We start from the raw sequence: 11,755 nt of genomic DNA, 5'->3' as shown, positions 1-11,755 counted from the left end.
CCCCCGCGCCTACCTCCGTGACGGCTGTCCGCAGTTTTCTTGGGATGGTCACATACTGCGGGAGGTTCATCAGAGACCTGTCAGACCTCACTGGGCCCCTCCGCGACCTCACCAAAGCCTCCGCCACCTGGGAGTGGGGCCCGGCACAGCAAGAGTCATTCCAGAGAACCAAGGAGGCGCTCTCAGCCGACACCACCCTGGCGTACTTCGACCCCCGGCTCGAGTCACAACTCATAGTAGACGCCAGCCCGACAGGCCTAGGGGCCGTGCTAGCCCAGCAGCAGAGGTGTGGAGAGTGGGCCCCCGTCGCGTACGCAAGCAGAACCCTCACGCCCACGGAGCAGCGGTACTCGCAGATCGAGAAGGAGGCCATCGCTATCCTGTGGGGGTGCCGCCACTTCCACATTTACCTGTATGGACACCCGTTCGTGGTGATCACTGATCACAAACCCCTAGTCCCGCTGTTCCAAGGCTCTTCATCACGCCCTCCCCCGCGGATAGAGAAATGGGTACTCCAGCTCCAAGAATTCCAATTCACAGTGGAGTATCGACCAGGCGCCCGAAACCCAGCCGATTTCCTGTCCAGGCATGCCCGCCCGGCCACTGACGTGGAAGCCACGGAGGCGGCCGCCACAGAGGAGTATGTCCGGATGATCGTGGAAAGGTCCCGACCCCTGCCGATGTCACTAGAGGAGGTAGCGCTGGCTACCAAAGAGGACGACTGTCTCCAGATGGCCATCCGAGCGGTCGCGTCAGGAAACTGGAAGCCGCTCCAAAGCCCGTCGTCCTTTCGCACGCCCGAGGCTCAAGCATCACTGAAGGCGCTCTACCTCGTCAGGAACGAACTGTCGGTCTCCCCTGAAGGCTGTCTCCTGAGAGGCCCCCGCCTGGTGCTGCCTAGCAGACTCACCCAACAAGCGGCCCTCCTGGCGCATGGCGCTCACCAAGGCATCGTCAAATCAAAAAATAGCCTCAGGTGCAAGCTCTGGTTCCCGGGACTTGACAAGATGATAGCGGACACGGTCTAGCGGTGCCCGGTGTGCTTGGCGACCAGCCTACCCGACCCCCCAGCACCCGTAATCACTGAAGAAGGCCCTACCTCACCGTGGATACGAGCCAGCGCTGACTTCGGCAGCTTACCTGGAGGGCGATACATTCTGGTAGTGGTAGACGATTACTCGCGGTACCCCGAGGTAGAGATCGTTCCCTCAACAGCCACAGCGGAAGTGATCCCCAAGCTGGAGAAGATCATGGCCACCCATGGACTCATAGGTGAGCTGCGCACGGACAACGGTCCACCGTTCAACGGCACTGAGCTGGTAGAGTACCTGCAATCCCACCGCATCAAGCACCGACGCATAACCCCGAGGTGGCCGCAAGCAAATGGAGAGGTTGAGAGACTGATGAGAACTCTAAACAAAACTATTCAGATCGCCCTAGCAGATGGCCTCAACGTGGAGCTAGCCCTCTACCAATTCCTGCGCGAGTACCGGTTGACGCCTCACTGCACCACAGGGGTCCCCCCGAGCCGCCTGTGTCTGGGCCGAGCGATCCGGGACACCATCCCGCACCACCCCGTGTGGGAGTCGTCACCGGACCCACCCAACCGCTCCACAGAAAGCCGAACAAAGACTAACCAGGAAGCCTCCCGGAGGAGGAGAGCGGCGGATAGTACGATCCAAGTCGGCGATCGGGTGCTAGTGAAGGACCGCCACCCCGGGGGAAAATTCCGCCTGCCCTTCGAGCTAGCCCCGTGGACTGTCACCAACGTCCAAGGGACCCTGGTCACGGCAGTCAGAGGCGGTGAAGAGGTCACTAGAAACGTATCGTTCTTCAAGGGGGTCCCGCATGAAGTGGAGGAAGACCTTCCGGAGATAGAAGACTACTACCCAACGCCGTCTCCCGGCCCTCAGAATCCCACAGGAGCTGATGAGCCACGTGGGGCGGAGAGTGCAGGAACGGGTTCTTCCACGCCAACGGGGAGAGAAGAGGTGCCACAAGGGGCGCCGAGCCGCCCGGACACGGTGGAGGCGGACAGTTCAGAGGACATGTTTCTCACCCCACCGGACGGGCGCAGCCAGAGCAAGTACCATCTACGCCCGTGCCCGCGACCATCCCAGTGGTACAGAGACTTTGTGGCCCGCTGTCAACCATTGGAGTGAGGGGAAGCCTGCACCTCCACCAAAGCCAAGTAAGACTGTTCCTTTTGGTTTTCCATGAGACTTTTAGAGACTGTTAAACTGTTGGGTCGCGCCAGGCGACATATTTCGTTTGTTTTCATTTCTGGGTAAAGGAGGAATGTAATGTTGGCGCAACGGACCAAACCATTGCCCGAGGGTCCGTGCGCGTGTGTCAGGGTCACGCCCCCCTGTAGCGTGGCCGGAGTTGGGTGAGCCCGACGTCCCCTCGGACGGCACGCACGAACACTAATAAAAAGCCCAGGGCGCTGGGCGTGGGAGGCTTTGCACTGACCACTAACGTAACACCTGTGTGCCGCAGTGATTGTTTCCTAGGCCCAAGGCCCGACATTACAGGTGTCAGTGGTGTTGTGTCGCTCACACCTGGAGTCACGGCTGTAGGTGTCAGTGGTGTTGTCGCTCACACCTGGAGTCACAGTTGTAGGTGTCAGTGCGGTCGCCGCCTCCAGGCCCCTCGTCCCTCTGTGAGTCCCTGCGCTCCACTGTAGAGGCTCCCCTGCCGCCGGGTGAAGGACGAATGATAATAAAGAATGGACAGGATGTGGTCCGCCGGCAAGAGCTGCCGACTTTGGTGCTGGAAGCCAGGGTTCGAGCCTAGAGGTCGCGTCCACATCCTGTGATTCTGGGCAAATCACTCAATCTCCCCGTGCCTGAATGTGTAATGTAAATACGGTGCTATGTATAGCGCTCCAATACCTTCGGGTCGAGTTCGCGCTATATAAATATGCAACAAAAAAAAAAAGCGCGGTGGGAGGGAGGGGGGGCTTTGGGGTCCTCGTAGCTCTGGAGGGAGGGGTAGAGCGTCGAGGGGGGCGGAGCTCCGGGGGGCGGGGTTCGGCCCCCCTTGAGCTCTGGAGGGGGGGCAGAGGGCTTCCCCTGTGCCTCTGTAGGGGGGGCGGAGCTGGGGGGAGGGGCTCGGGCCCCCTTGAGCTCTGGAGGGGGGGCGGAGGGCTTCCCCTGTGCCTCTGTCGGGGGGGCGGAGCTGGGGGTGGGGCTCGGGCCTCCTTGAGCTCTGGAGGGGGGGCGGAGGGCTTCCCCTGTGCCTCTGTAGGGGGGGCGGAGCTGGGGGGAGGGGCTCGGGCCCCCTTGAGCTCTGGAGGGGGGGCGGAGGGCTTCCCCTGTGCCTCTGTAGGGGGGGCGGAGCTGGGGGGAGGGGCTCGGGCCTCCTTGAGCTCTGGAGGGGGGGCGGAGGGCTTCCCCTGTGCCTCTGTAGGGGGGCGGAGCTCGCGGGGGGGGGGGCTGTAGGACCCTCGTAGCTCTGGAGGGAGGGGTGGAGCGTCGAGGGGGGGCGGGGCTCGGGCCTCCTTTAGCTTCTGGGGGGCGGGGCTTCGGGAGGGTCCTCCTCTCCCCGCCGCGCGTCGCGGCCTGGCCCGCTCCCCTCTGACCCGGAAACGGAAGTGCACCCCTCCCTCCCCCTCCTGTCATCGCACCCGGAGGCGGCCGCGGGCCCAGCAGGTGAGTGAGGCCGTGTGTGTGGGGAGGGGGCTGTAAGGGGGCGCGGAGGCCTCCCCCGGGGGCCGAGTGCGGAGGGCCCCTCACGGGGGTGGGGGGGGAGGGCTGGGTAGGAGCTGCGGTCCATGTCACAGACACCCCCCCCCGGTCACAGACCGAGGGTCTCACCTCTTTCCCCCTCCCCCCCGTGCTACAGGCTTAGGAGCCCCCACCGTTCAGTGACAACCGCCGGGGCCACCGGGGGCCAGTGCAGCGGATTGACAGACCCCCCCTTCTCCCTGCACTCCCAGCCCCCCTCCCGGGTTCACGGGGACCCCCCCCACTGAAATATCACAGTCTCTTACTGCCCCCACCGAGTGTCCCCCCCTTGTCCCTGCCCCAGTCTCACTGCCCCCCCCACTCCCCCCTTTTCTGCCCAGCTCATGTCAGTCTCACTGCCCACCCAGGACTCACCACGTTGCTGCCCCTGTCCCTAAGCCTGCCCCCCCCTCCCTAAACCTGCCCCCCCTCCCCTAAACCTGCCCCCCCCTCCCCTGTCTTTCATCAAGGAAAAGCCGGTTCAACTCGTCACTTGTACTTCATCAGCAGCCTCGCGCCCTCTGAGGGGGTGGAAGGGCTGGGGCAGAGTCAGGCGCCCCGGGTCTGCTGCGCCCACAACCAGCCCTGCCCTATCATCCAGCGCCACTCCATGCACTGATGGGCTGGAAACCGCCATCTAGCGCCCAGAATGCAGTGCTTTTACAAGACTGTGTCACACTTCGAGGAACCCTCTGTATCCTGACACTCCACACACTGGTGACTGAAGGAGCCATCGAGCGCCCAGAATCTAGTTCTTTTACACGAGAGTATCATGCTTCAAGGGACCCTCTCTGTATCCTTACACCTCAAACACTGCTGACTGAAGGAGCCATCGAGGCACAGACTCTAGGGCTTTTACACGAGTGTCATACTTCAAGGAACCCTCTATATCCTGACACTTCACACACTGGTGACTGAAGGAGCCATCGAGGCACAGACTCTAGGGCTTTTACACGAGTGTCATACTTCAAGGAACCCTCTATATCCTGACACTTCACACACTGGTGACTGGAGGAGCCATCTAGGCACAGACAGTCTAGTGCTTTTACAAGACTGTCATACTTCAAGGAACCCTCTATATCCTGACACTTCACACACTGGTGACTGAAGGAGTCAGTTCAGTTCATAAACTTTATTCGGGTAACTCAGTACCCATAAAAGCACAGCATCATAACAAATTAAATAACAAGCGAAGAGTTAGAAATGCATGGCAATGGGAAAATGTACAATGATATAACCATAACATTTTGATGAATTAGGTTACAAGTTAAAAAGAACTTCATTGGTAATAAACGACTATTATATAAAACATTGTGATCCTACAGTTGTACATAGATAGTCAGTCATAATAAAATCTCAGGGGTCGGACATGGTCTTGTGTTCTGGTAGCAATTCTCAAAAATGTACTTGTACGAAAAATCAACTCTTCGTTAGCCATAGAGACTAAACACGAGTAAGCATTATCCAGACTAATAGACCGTCTCTTTTTAAAAAATGGATATAAAAGCCACTTTATGTATTTTATATAATAATGAAAAATAAAAAGTGTAAAATTGATTGGCCACTCACCCCATCACAAGGGCATGGTACGTGATCGAGGATAGGGTGGTAACCAAGGGGAAAACACAGTGCAAATCTGACAGTTCCTGCTCTTAAGCAGAATAGTAGGCTCCTTTCCCAATGACTCATGCATAGGGTGGGATATATGGGTAAGGAATGCTGATACTGTTCGATAGACATGTAGCTAAGAACAGAAGATTTCTTGGATTCCAATCCTTTCTGTATTGTATAAAGAATAGAGGGCATCTCTTAGCTCCTTTTTAGACACAGTTTCAACTATATTTGGGTTTAAAAAGATACGTTCTTTGTTGACACTGCGCAAGCTTTGGTGCACTCAACCAAGGAATTACCATCCCTTTCTCACACATAAAGCAGTCATTAATAATCTTTCTAGTAAGGGATGCGGCCTGCTTCGTCCATACTGATAACCAAAAAAGAGCAGGTCGGGCGCGTATAAAATCCGATATAAAATTAAGATTAAATTCTCTGTGGCAAATGTATTGTGGGGTGGAGATTGGGATACCCAGCAGTTTCCTGCAAAACCTATTTTCTTCCTGCTGAATGCAGGAACTGTTTGCAATACCCCAAATCTCAGCCCCATATGTGGCCACAGGGACGCACTGTAATAATTTTTTTTTTTGAGTAGCTAAAATAGCACCAGTGGTCTTTGGGCGGGGAAGGCTAAGAATTGAGTTGTTGGCCTTTGAGAACTTGCTCCTGGAGTGAGCAAGATGCTCAGTCCAGGAGCCGTTTGCAGCAAAGACCAACCCAAGATAAGGAAATGTGCGTGTGCTTGTCAGTTTCTGACTACCCACTGCAATAGAACTTAGCTGTCGCTTCCCAGGACCACAGGACATTAAAAATGATTTTTTTAAATTAACACATAGATCCAAGCTGTCCATATACCTGACAAGTCTGTACTAAAATACGCAGGGAGTTGGGAGTGCGGCCTATGAGGACCGCATCGTCCGCATATAGTAACACAGGAAGAGTTTTACCATTAATTGTGGGAACATCGTAGGTCGAGGTTTTTAGCGAGTTATTCAGCCCATTAATGTAGATAATGAAAAGGACCTCAGCACTATATTATTTTCTTTGGTACGGCGTAAGAATTACTCGGATGTGGAGCTGCAAATGGATTGCCCCTTCAAAAATCTCAGCGAGAAGTGTAGTCCTTAAACCATTCTGCGCAAAGTCTGAAAACAAATCCGGAACTTCCACTTATTTCTTCCATGCTTCTCTCCCTATAGTTGCTGCTGCCACTAGTTGGACCTGCCTTTGAGCCCTCATTGATCCCTCCACTTTACTGTTGTTGACCTTCGCTGCTCACTGCTGCATCTAGGCACTTTTTTTAAGCCTCTCTCCAACTCCACTGTTGCCCCCCCACTCTACTGTTGCCCCCATGTCCTTTTTGGTGGGTCTGTTAGCTGCAGTTTCCTGCAAGCCCCTCATTTACCAAAGAGACAAATGCTGTGGAGCACTTTAAATATTTTTTTTTATGTACTGCTCCAAGATGATCATCCTCCGTCTTGATAATGTAAATTAAAACAAACAACTGTTGCCTCCTTGACATATGCATGTGCGGTGCTTCTCGGCTGTTGTTGCTTCTTGATGCAGAAGTTGCTCATGCTTAATGGCGTCTGCGTGTCTTTGCAGCATTGCTTGGTTTGCGTTTTTGGATGAGCCGTACGGCATTCTCAGAGAGCAATTTTTAAAAAACTTTTTTTGCCGAAGCTAAACAGCAATAGCGGCAATATGTCTGCATTGACAGACAGAATGTGCCAGTACTTTATTTTCGTGGGGGGGGTGGCAGCATTATTTTTTTACGACGCGTGCTTACCTCGAGAGGGTGAAAAAGGGACTGGAATTAGTAACAAGCATTTGCAATGCATTAGGCCTCGCATTTACGCAAGTTTGAGCTATTGACATTGCAAATAACAATGCCTATTGTCATTTACAATGCCAATAGCTTTAACTCGTGTAACTGCGAGACCTATCGCATTACAAATGCTTGTTTATGCTTGCGGCCTGTGATAGGGTTTCCCAGCGTTCGTTTAGAAGAGCTCCCTTTCTGTTCGAAATTGCAATGTTATGTTTCCGCCTTGCCAATTGTACATCTATGGCACACCTCGAGTTAGATGACAATGCCCTGCGGAGATTCCTTTTGGCCAATGTGCACTCACGGTCGAACCATCTAGGGTTGCTTCCTGCCGATGGGGCAGGTTTCGACAGGAGAGTTTTGATGGCCAGACACAGTTTAGAAAAATCCTGGACTACCTCAGTGTGTGCAGTTTGTGTTGACAAGCAAGAGTTAATGAGATACATATGGCCCTTAACTAATGTTTTAAAGAGTTCGCCACTATCAACGCCCTTCCATATTAGTCTTAAATTATCAGTTGAGGGCGTGAGGTTTTTTGCCCCGCATTCAGAAGGAAACACTGGTCGAGGTGCAGAACTCATTACTATTTTAATAGGGTTATGATCCCCATGATCTGTGGCAATGACCTCTGCGGCCATTAGTTGATCTTCAAGAGAAGGGGAGATAAAAATAAAATCGATAGTTGAGGAACATCCCCTTCCCCTAAATGTTGGTAATTTGTGGTTGGTGACATTAGGACCACCCATCAAATCAATAACATTGGCCAAATTATATAATCTTAAAAACATTGCTAGCTCTGCACCCCTACGAAATGAGGGACCAGAATTGCTTGTCCCTTCATCATGCTCCACATCGGTAAGTTTGGCATTAAAATCTCCCCCCAAGAGAATCCCAATGGGTCCCTCCATATTTTGCTGGCTATCTATTTAGAAATAAATCAAAAAGCCCAATGAAGTTCCTGTTAGGAACAGAATGGAAATCATTGTTATAAAAATTTACCAGGTAGAAACCAACTCTTTGTAAAAAACACAACTTGATAGTTTTTACTATTAGTTGGGAGGGCCTTGAAACTGCCTCCAGCGGCCACATTGATCCCAATAAATATGCCCCCTGACGGTCTATCCATTTTGGGGCTTGAGGCTACTACACTAAAACAGTGGAACCCTCCGATATGTAAGTCGTCAGTAGCCCAGGTCTCCTCCTGGAACATGACTACGTCTTGTTCCTTTATTATGCGCAGTCAGTCCTGGTCGCCAAGCCTAGATTGGAGCCCCGCTACATTCCAACTTAAGATGCTCCGGTCAGCTCCCCTGTTAGCCCTGGTTAAATGTGGCTTATCATTGTAAGATGGGAGTATGATACCTAGTTGGTCCTCCTCGTAATCCTGTGTGTTAGTCATCAGCGGTAGTTGTCAGTCCTGGGCATCTAAGTTGGAAAGTGCATGAAACCTATTAGCTGCCAGCGGTAGTGCATAAACATCCCTGAACGGTATGGCTGGTGGTTAGTAAAAGTAACCTAAGGGGAGTGCGCAAATACCAGTGCTTTGTGAGAAGGATTGCTCTTGGACACTTAATAAACGACGGACCATTTGTGGTCTACGGAAGTTGAGGACAATACAGTCTCCGTTGATATTCTTGTCCAATTGGCCAACCCACCCTACTCTCCTGGCCATGATAATTTCGTCCATTGAGGAAGGATGGAAACCTTTGTTTGCGTAGCCAATCTACAGATTTGTTGCGTAGATCTGGCCAGGACTCCCTCTGACCCCCAACAAGATTAGAAACACCAGCCAGTACTAGCACATAAGGACTGGAGGCAGGTGGTAGGCTCAGAACATCAGTATTTGGACTTAAGTGTGTGTCCCTGAGACGGTCTACAACATCATAGCTTGGGTCAGCTGCAATAATACCCTGCTGAGGCCGATTGCATTTCGCACTCCCTAGGGCCAAATTTGGGTAGTTTATATTGTGCACTCGGAACATGCTCAGACTTTCCCTCAGTGCGGGAGTGGGGTTCGGCACAAACATAATTTTGGTTACGGCAAGATACACTGGGGTTAACAAAGGGGGTGTCCGGAAGAGGAGGGACAGTACCCATCGGTTGCAAGTCAAGCCCATGTTTGTTGACCACAGATGTTATAGGGCTCCCCCCCTCCCCCACTTCATCAGGCGCTTTGTTCAACTTCCCACAGCTTAGATTGTCCATAATACAGTCCAATTGCTTTAATTTCCCCCAAAGCAGATCAAAGTGTTAGCCAGCATAGCACTTGAAACTATGCTGGCTAACATCAAGGACTGAAGGAGCCATCTAGCGCCCAGAATCTAGTGCGTTTACAAGACTGTGTCACACTCCGAGGAACCCTCTGTGTCCTGACACCACACACTGATGACTGAAGGAGCCATCTAGCGCCCAGAATCTAGTTCTTTTACACAAGAGTATCATGCTTCAAGGAACCCTCTCTGTATCTTGACTCTTCACACAATGCTGACTGAAGGAACCATCTAGGCACAGACTACTATAGTGCTTTTACAAGAGTGTGTCATACTTCAAGAAACCCTCTGTATCCTGACACTTCACACACTGGTGCCTGAAGGAGCCATCTAGGCACAGACTCTAGTGCTTTACACCAGTGTCATACTTCAAGGAACCCTCTATATCCTGACACTTCACACACTGATGACTGAAGGAGCCATCTAGCGCCCAGAATCTAGTTCTTTTACACAAGAGTATCATGCTTCAAGGAACCCTCTCTGTATCTTGACTCTTCACACAATGCTGACTGAAGGAACCATCTAGGCACAGACTACTATAGTGCTTTTACAAGAGTGTGTCATACTTCAAGAAACCCTCTGTATCCTGACACTTCACACACTGGTGCCTGAAGGAGCCATCTAGGCACAGACTCTAGTGCTTTACACCAGTGTCATACTTCAAGGAACCCTCTATATCCTGACACTTCACACACTGGTGACTGAAGGAGACATCTAGGCACAGACTCTATTGCTTTACACCAGTGTCATACTTCAAGGAACCCTCTATATCCTGACACCCCTCTCACTGCTGACTGAAGCAACCATCTAGAGCCCAGACTCTAGTGCTTTTACACGTGTCATGCTTCAAGGAACCCTCTCTTTATCCTGACACCTCACACACTGCTGACTGAAGCAACCATCTAGCGCCTAGAATCTAGTGCTTTTACAAGACTGTGTCATACTTCAAGGAACCCTCTGTATCCTGACACTTCACACACTGGTGACCTGAAGGAGCCATCTAGGCACACTCTCGTGCTTTTACAAGACTGTGGTCATACATCAAGGAACCCTCTGAATCCTGACACTTCACACTCTGGTGACTGAAGGAGCATCTAGGCACAGACTCTAGTGCTTTTACACCAGTGTCATACTTCAAGGAACCCTCTATATCCTGACACTTCACACACTGGTGACTGGAGGAGCCATCTAGGCACAGACTCTAGTGCTTTTACAAGACTGTGCCATTCTTCAAGGAACCCTCTATATCCTGACACTTCACACACTGGTGACTGAAGGAGCCATCTAGCGCCCAGAATCTAGTTCTTTTACACAAGAGTATCATGCTTCAAGGAACCCTCTCTGTATCCTGACACCGCACACACTGGTAACTGAAGGAGCCATCTAGGCACACTCTCATGCCTTTACAAGAGTGTCATACTTCAAGGAACCCTCTTTGTATTACACCCCTTCATACACTGATAGACTGGAAGCAGCCATCTAGTGCCCAGAATCTCGTGCTTTTACACGAGTGTCATGCTTAAAGGAACACTCTCTGTATCCTGACACTTCACACACCTGGTGACTGAAGTTGCCATATAGGCACAGACACTAGTGTTTTTACACGAGTGTGTCATGCTTCAAAGAACCCTCTCTGTATCCTGACACTTCACAAACTGTTGACTGAAGCTGCCATCTAGCACCCAGAATCCAATACTTTTACAAGATTGTGTCATACTTCAAGGAAGTCGCACTGCAAGGAAGCCTTTCTGTATCAATCGCTTCACACTGATGGTTTGGATGTATCCGTGGCAGAAATCTAATTCTTAAAAATTGCTTCTGTCTCCGCCCATTAGCTCTTGCCAACAGCTGCTCCTCCTTTTAACACAGCTTCTCGTCCATTGCTGTAGATTCACTTGTAGTGTGTTAACATACCGAAAGGCCAAGAGATTCTATTTGGCCATATATCCAGCGTGTGACTGACAAGCTCTTAGAGCAGTGTCTAAAGTGTGCTGACCAGAAAATGCCCTTGTTTGAACGGAGCTGATCCAAAGCCCTACTGTCTGCTCTACACGCGTATTCTTGTTGACAGTCAAAGGTGTCTACCTTCACCAAAAATAGGACATGACCATGCTGACGCTTTCAGTGAAATTCTAACTTTGTTGTAAAAGCTGCAGTCTGCACCACTCCTCTAGTCTCTGGGAATGTGTGTAGGATAGGGGGCCTCTTTTTTGTTTATCCCCTGCCTTATCCGAGCTATTCTTTCTCCTCCCTTTCAGCACCTCACATACATGCTCCCTAGATCAGGTCTGTCTTGCTCACCCTCACTTGCTCTACTT

The 11,755-nt window shown here is 51.6% G+C and overlaps 1 protein-coding gene across 4 annotated transcripts in view; it reads left to right on the top strand.

The window, feature by feature from the left end:
• The first annotated feature begins 3,520 nt into the window (after positions 1-3,520).
• The window catches only part of LOC146863518 (uncharacterized), a 287,879-nt gene continuing 279,644 nt past the window's right edge, over positions 3,521-11,755 (top strand). For all 4 annotated transcript variants that reach the window (XM_085642960.1, XM_085642958.1, XM_085642959.1 and 1 more), the window contains exon 1: positions 3,521-3,653. The gene's annotated coding sequence lies outside the window, so the exon portion shown is untranslated. The remainder of the gene's footprint in view (positions 3,654-11,755) is intronic.

This window comes from Triturus cristatus, chromosome 2_2 (genome assembly GCF_964204655.1).
Source record: "Triturus cristatus chromosome 2_2, aTriCri1.1, whole genome shotgun sequence".
Classification (NCBI taxonomy): Eukaryota; Metazoa; Chordata; class Amphibia; order Caudata; family Salamandridae; genus Triturus; species Triturus cristatus.
The sequence above is the reverse complement of the archived record's forward strand: the minus strand, read 5'-3'. Positions and strand labels throughout refer to the sequence as shown.